The sequence below is a fragment of the Diadema setosum genome, chromosome 8 (genome assembly GCF_964275005.1).
Source record: "Diadema setosum chromosome 8, eeDiaSeto1, whole genome shotgun sequence".
Classification (NCBI taxonomy): domain Eukaryota; kingdom Metazoa; phylum Echinodermata; class Echinoidea; order Diadematoida; family Diadematidae; genus Diadema; species Diadema setosum.
In genome coordinates, this window is record NC_092692.1 from 5,557,399 (window position 1) to 5,565,232 (window position 7,834).

Consider the following 7,834-nt stretch of genomic DNA (forward strand, 5'->3'; position numbering starts at 1 on the left):
ATTCGCCAAATCATCTCAATTCGTCACATCCGGAAATCGAGATCTCCGATCCTGGGATGCGCATATCCTTCAGACTTCCATCTGGCGTCGAGATCGAGGGAGAGAGTCTCAGCTGCTGCTCTCCGAACGATAGCGCAGACGACATCGATGGATTCGCATCCGAAGACGACAGAGGGAAGACCGAAGCAGAAAATGACCCTTGTGCCACCTGCCCAATGTGTGTCGCCCAAAAGGCGCTTAATCAACAAATTGAACGCGCCAGTTACAGTGATAAGCAAGAAATAGACAGATCTGTTGACGATGCCGTCATTCAATTTGAAAAGGACACGGAAGGCTTAAGGAAAGGCGCGGAGGAAGTTCATCTCAAGCACGTTGAGGCTTACGACGTCGACACACTGGGATCATCGCTAGAGGGCGGGACAGTGGTAGGAGAGTCAGCTGAAAACACGGTGGGATACAGACTCTCTTTGAAAGACATAGGTTCAACACACCCAAAGCAGACAACATCAGAAAACTCTACACGCCGAGGGTCATCACCACGTGACTCAGGTCAAATGTCACTCCGTGGAATTGAACTCCAGCCCGCCAACAGATTCTCTCTCGTTGACGAATCACCAATAGCCGGGTTCCCCACGGCTTCCGTCAGGGGCAGACAACAACTCCCGAAATTCAGCTCCAGTCCCATTTATTCCGAACAGTGGGTTGTCGAAAAGTCAAACCCTCCAAAGTTAGTCACGGCCGACCAGCAGGCTCTCTCTCCGAGTTCCACAACGTCCGATAAGTCTCGAATATCGCGAGAATCGCCACCGGCTCACCGGGAATCCGTCGAGAACGAGATACTGAGCGTGAGGATTCCTTTCTTGATCTGGAGAAACCAGCAGAAGAAAGCGAACATGATGAAGATGAGGGTGGAGGGCACCGGAAGTTCTTTCAGGCGTGCACCCAGGACCGTTCGGAGCGGTTCCCCGTCACGAGTTAGGAGTGACTGTCGAAACGACGCAGAACTGATGAAGGCGGAGAAAATTTTGAAGCAAAGAGACAAAGCCGAGAATGTGGATGATGCTCACCCATGTCCCCCGAACAGTCCCACACTCGGACAATCGGCCAACGACACGGACACTGCCGGATGCTCGTAGCTCAACAATGCACTAAAAAAACTGAAACTTTTTTGTTGTTGAAAATGTGCTGAATAACCTGAAACCATTATCAAAGAATCCCAACATAATCATAGCAGACACGACAGATTAAACAATGAACTTCGATTCGGATATTCTGGATTCTATCCTCTGACCGAAAGTGAAATGTATAATTGTCTGTTATTATTCTTTCCATTTCTGAAACAATAATGATTGTACGATGGAGCCCCAGCTTACAACAATATTGTCATGGTTGAATATTTGAATGTTCCGAGAAACGTTTTCAGAATGTTGTAACTAAACCTTTCCTTGATGTATCACTGTAGGAATTGGTTTTATGGCCTTTAAATGTTAAGTAGCACTTCACGTACTGTATTAATTCAGGGATCTCCAAACATGTAGCTAAATTATGGTGGCATCTGTATGATTATTATTCATCCGCCAAATATGTGTGGTAATGTGCTAACTCGACTGCACACTCACATTTAGTAGAAAGACCTCCCTGCTGTTCCAAAAGTTGTGTAAGAATGATACATGAAACCATGTTAAATTAATTCAATCAAGTTCTCTTGCGATTAAAACATTTTAATTTCGGAACTGCGCTGTCATGATATAGAATCAAATGTTTTCATTGGACACAGGTTCCTGGTCTTTATTTACACTTCATCACTCTTTTTCATACCCTGTAGTTGTGTCATTGAAGCAATCACAAGATTGTTCGATACGTATATCATACGAATATCGAGGTAAGCCCCCCCCCCCCCAAAAAAAAAAATAGTCTTGGTTAACACGATTCTGTTGCTTAAAACTTAAAACAAAAAAACTCTGGTGAGAACTGAAAACTGGCAAACTCCATTCTGCCATTGACTTTAACACGGAAAAAAAAAAACTCTATCAAAAAAAGGTAAATGTCTCAGTTTTCCCAGGTTAATAGTTTCATTCATTAGGTCCCGTGAAATCAAAGTACCTGAAAAACTAAGGAGCTATCAATGGTGATGACATCGTAGAAAAGATTAACCTTAAAACAGAAATCTAAACGAAATTTATAAAAGAGGATTAGAACTAGACATTAGAAAAATTTGTTATGGCTTCACTGGCACTCCATAATACTGGCTGTTTAACACAGTGCTTATATTTCTAAAAGGTTGGGCTGCATTTATTCAAGCATAGTAGTGTTTACGATACTGAATTAAGAAATGATGCTATGCAAATGATCCGGATTGGAAATAATCATTTTTTTTTTTTTAACAATCAGATTTACCAACCTCACTTTTTTTTTTTCATGGACATTGACGTCCCATAGACTTTTAAACCATTTAAACGTATATTCGCTGGTAACAAATACCAATAGATATTTCGATTATCACTGCACAGCAATCTCGTTTAAATCAGTATAAACCTTTGATAGTGTGCTTGTTGTTGTTTGTGTTCATATTTTTGGAGCAACATTATGCAGCTCACTACAGTCAGCCATATTTGATAATCTTGTAAAATGCGCCACCACAGTTACTGCCGTGTCATATAAAGAAGTAGGTGAATGTGGTGGTATTGCAAGATGGGAGGGCAATTATTGACGACTCAGTGGACTTTGTTTATATTGATATCGCACTGACATGTTGATTACGGATCGTATTAGGGATCGTATCGTTTTAGTTGAGACCTAATTACAGGTTTCTAACATTTTTGGTGAGATAATGAGAAACCTCTTACGAAATATGAAAGAGCATGTAATTCTATGAGGAATTTAACATTTCTTTGATGAAATTTGGTTTTGGAATGGCTGAGATATCCAAAAAAGAGCGATTCTAATAAAGTGTGGGACCCACACTTTATTACGATCGCTTTGTTTTACTTTGTTTTCGGATGTTTCAGTAATTCCAAGCCCGATTTTCATCAAATAAACTTTGAATTCCTCTTAAAATGGTATGCTCTGTAATACATCATAAGTGTTTTCTTGGTATCTCTCAAAAAGTTAAAAGCCCAATTCTCATCTCCACCAATAATGTACTATCCCTTTAATATCCTATGAATTTGTGCAAGTTTATATATAGCTAAATATTTGTTAGTTTACTGTAAGTGAGAAAAGCATGAAAAACGAAAATGTGAAAGAAATTTCATTGAAGCAAGCGTCGTCACCCCTTTTTTTATCCCCCTTTGTTGTTGTTGTTGTTGTTGTTGTTGTTGTTGTTGCTCGTCTGCAAGAAAGAAGCAAAGTATCGGACAGGTGAGCAAGCAGTAGAGATAAGGAGCAGAGAGCTAGGAAACACAGATGTATTTAAATGGACAGACATATATTTGTAAAATCTGCTTATATTATCTTTTATCTATCTACACACACAAACATATAGATAGACAGACAGAAAGATAGATAGATAGATAGATAGATAGATAGATAGATAGATAGATAGATAGATAGACAGATAGGTAGGTAGCTATGTATAGATGGCTACGTATAGAAATAGATAATTGTATGGATACATAAACATATAATAGAAAGAGACAGTGAAAGAAGGAAAAAAAGAAGGAAAGAGAAGGTGAAGAAACAATGCAGAGAGAAAGTGGTTAGAGAAGGAAAAGTCAAGAAAAACGGAACTAGGAGACTGGGAGACAGAAAACAAAAAATGTATTAAGTACACATGAGATGTCGAACCCTCACAGTATCATTTAGTATAAACATGACTGAGAGGGAGAAAAGCAAGAGAGAATGTGGATGAGAAAGTTTGAAAGAGATACAAACCAGGAGAAAGATCGTGAGGAAGAGATCAAAACAAATACCAGAGGAAGAAGGGAGAGACAGATATGAAAATATAGTAGAGATAAAATTTAAGGGAAATTGAAAAGTATTGAGAGAGATAGACATGAATTGATTTCAATTTCAATTTCAAGTTTCATTTTATTTTCTCCATCCCAACATAATCAACAACATATCCCAATATGAAAATAAAGAAATATCAACGTTATAGACATGTAAGTAATCAAAAAGTTGGGGTACATTATACTTTATATCATTAGACGGGGATTACACAAATAGGCATAGAGAACATACAGATAAAGATAAGCATAAATGATTGAAACATAAAGAATATGATCAGCTGACACTGGCTGAGAAGAAGAATACTGAGCAAGACAAGTAATGCATCTACATAGCTGTCTAAACAAAATAAAGCAAAGCAAAAGACAACTGCAAAAATAACAACGACCCGAGAGAAAGATTTCATTAAAGGACACTGTGATTTAGCAATGATACTAACCTTGATTACGGCCGATGATTGGTTTGGTCAAATCGACTGCGGTCATTGCTGTACTGGCGTTGAGTGAGCATTGATTGACCGACTGATCGCAGGCTTGGTCATTGTGATTCTATCATAGTGACCTCAACAGATCAATAGAACTGACTGAAAACAAGTTCAAACACATCAAAACACATCTACGCGCACGCACAAACACATAAACAAATACTGCACAAGCCACTTACACCTATATCGCTTCTCTGTAAGACGTGTAAATCATAATATTTGTGCTTAAAAACAGTTTTCTAATTTTCATCCTTGCCCACGCCATCCATCAAGCTAAATCAAGCTCAATTATTATGCTTTTCGTTTACAAAATGATCTGGTGGAGAATTCATTCGGTTATATGTTACACTTGTAGACTCGTATTTGTGAAAGCGGAGACAATGTTATCATATGGACTCGCTCCCAATTTTTCCTCTATCACTCAATAATAGTAATAATAATCACACACATTACTTCTCGTTAATTATTGTATGCTTATACTCAAAAGCACTACGGAAGGTTTGGGCTGATGGAGAAACCTCATAACTCTCTGTTCTAATCAGTTCTTTGTTCTAATTTTCTCGAGACCTGCACTCGGAGATACAATCCAAATTTTAACATTTATTTCTCCGACGATCTTCACAAGAAACAGTCTGAGTCATTTTCTAAATGGTATATCTGTGATTCTTCCTTTCCAGTTATTTTGCAGAATATTTTAGACTAGCGAGGATAAAATATCCATTGAATACTGAAAGCAGAATAGGCCTTGAAATATCATTATATGCTATGGAATACATTATATCGATGTTGATAACAACGACATACTCCTAGTATTCTTTTTTAACTTTCTTCATTTTGCCATCAAAAATTATCGTTTTTATATTAGTGTTTAATTCATTCATGTCTGCTATTCTTTATATGATTGGGTTAATCAGTTTAGTTACAACTCTTTCCTTTGACTCTGTAACAAAGTTTAAAACTTGGATGAAGAGCTACTTTAAGATGGTTATCTAATAACTGTCCATTGTTAAAATGCTTCCGATTAAAAAAACAAGGTCAAGTTAAAGGCATAATTGTTCTACCCGGAAAATCACATTTTGAGCTGCGGGCGCCTCGAATTTTGTGTCAACGCTATTGTTGAAGTCCATTAAGGATCTGGAAGTGAATAGGCGCTCCCAGACGTTTTTCATTTCCCCCTCCCACCATTTTAGGCAGCAGGTGACAAGAGGCACTTCATTATCGATCATCGTGCCAAAGGAAAGAATGCACAGAGGGCGAGGCCCCGCCCACCGGAGTATTATCAGATGTGAATAAAAGATAAGTTGTCCGGAGACGCGACAGGAATCAATACGGTATCTAGGCAACGCGACGCCACCTGGTTCTTCTCCGTATCGCTGATGATCGACTGCTGTTGTTGCTTCTTTACACCCGAAGGCAGAATGGAATGCTCCGTATCTTCTTCATTCGAAAGTTCTGGCAGAGCTGTGAGCTTGAAATAAAGTGAGGGTGGGGTAGGCGAGACTCATCTGTCATCGAATCTACAGAGGGCGGTATTGCAAACGAAGCACAGCGCAATTTTGCATTTAGAAAAGAGTCTGCTTCTGCAGAAACGCTATCATAACCTCAAGTGAAAATCTACCTACCCTTTAAGTTTACCTCCTGAATAGAGTACATCGGAAGATAATAGTGAAAGGTGTCTCTTTTTTTATGCGTGGAACCCTCCCACCAAAATGAAAAATACAAAATAAATGCGAAATTTAATAGCCTCAAACATGTACCAGAACAGTGACAGCATCGATGTATCTAATTTCGATCTTAACGTGCAAATGAATTTGTACAATATTGTTTTGCATTGATTAAGAAGTCAGTGTTGCCTTTACATTTTTTTTTTTTTTTGATAGCTACAGTTGTAACAAATCATGGTTTGTTTGATAATCGCGTAAAATGTTGGTTCGGCCAGCTGAAGTATCAACAAGGGTACCAATATATATATATACATAATATATATATATATATATATATATATATATATATATATATATATATATATATATATATATATATATATATATATACGAGAGGAAGAATTTTGAGGCATTGGCATTATTAGCTTTCAAGATTTGTACTTGTACGTACAACCTGTGATCAGTGTCACTGTTTCGGCAAAACGTGTCAGAGTTCATACTCCTATAACTTTGCTATTTCTAGCCAGTGTTTTATATTCTTTGTGACTCCACTGTTAGAATGACACAATGATTGACGATGTGTCCAGTTTGTAAAGTCTGAGTTGCATACATACACACTACCAGATATATCCGATATTCTAAAGATATAAAGCTATGGAAAATTATGTTTAAAGATTATCTTTTAATGTAAAAGAAAAAAAAAAGGAAATTAGTGCTAGACCGATTAACAATACTCAGTATTTTCGACAGACATCAGTGTTAGAATAAACCTAGGTTTCTTCATAGCAGCAACATAATTCTCAGGTTTTGGTATAATGGAGCGTCTGTTTTCTTTTCAGGCATTTAGTGTCATTGTACAGCTCAATTGACAAGTTTGGCAATTTCTGCAGTTAAGCCACCACACTTTAAAACGGTGTCTTTCATCAACATGCAGTGGAGTTTCCCGTAAGGGTTTGAAAAGAATATATATACATCTTTTATTCGCATAGCGCAATTCTCTTCTTCCAACAGGAAATCTCTGTTTGCTCATATTCCACGTTGAAACAATAACAATGCACTCAAATCAAACGTTTAGTCCTCGTGCTTCATTGCCTGTCCACAGAGCCGGTCTCTACTAATACGGCTCTGCCTGTCCAGTGAAAAGAGCGCCATCAGACGTCCAGAGCAAGTAATGCTGCCCCATTTACTGTATGCATCGGAGAGTGTTCTGTCACCACAAACATCATAATCATTCAAATCGAGTAACAAGTATCATGACTTTGTCTGGATGGACAAGTTTGTAGATTCTGATATTTGGCCCCAATTTGAAAGAATGCATGTGTGAAATGTACGAAACTGATGACTATAGTTCGAAATAGATACGTCAGTCGATGAATGTTATAATATATCGAATGTTCTAATTGCTCTTAGTCATTAAGTAATGTGACTTTCCTTTTTGAATTGCAATTGGAGACTATATTCGTTCTTGGAACGCAATGAATTAAGAGTTTATAACACGAACTTCTACTAGCACGCAACTCCCTAAATAGACTGTTCCATTGGCAATTTTGACAGGTTTATAAACACACACACATCCACACACACACACACACACACACACGCACACACACACACACACACACATCAACAACAAAAACGTCTCTCCAAATAGGAGTCAATCTGCCTTTTTAGATGGTTGCATAAACCATAAGCTCAAACAGGACATTATTACTTTTGTGTGTGAAGAGTTTGTGGTGTG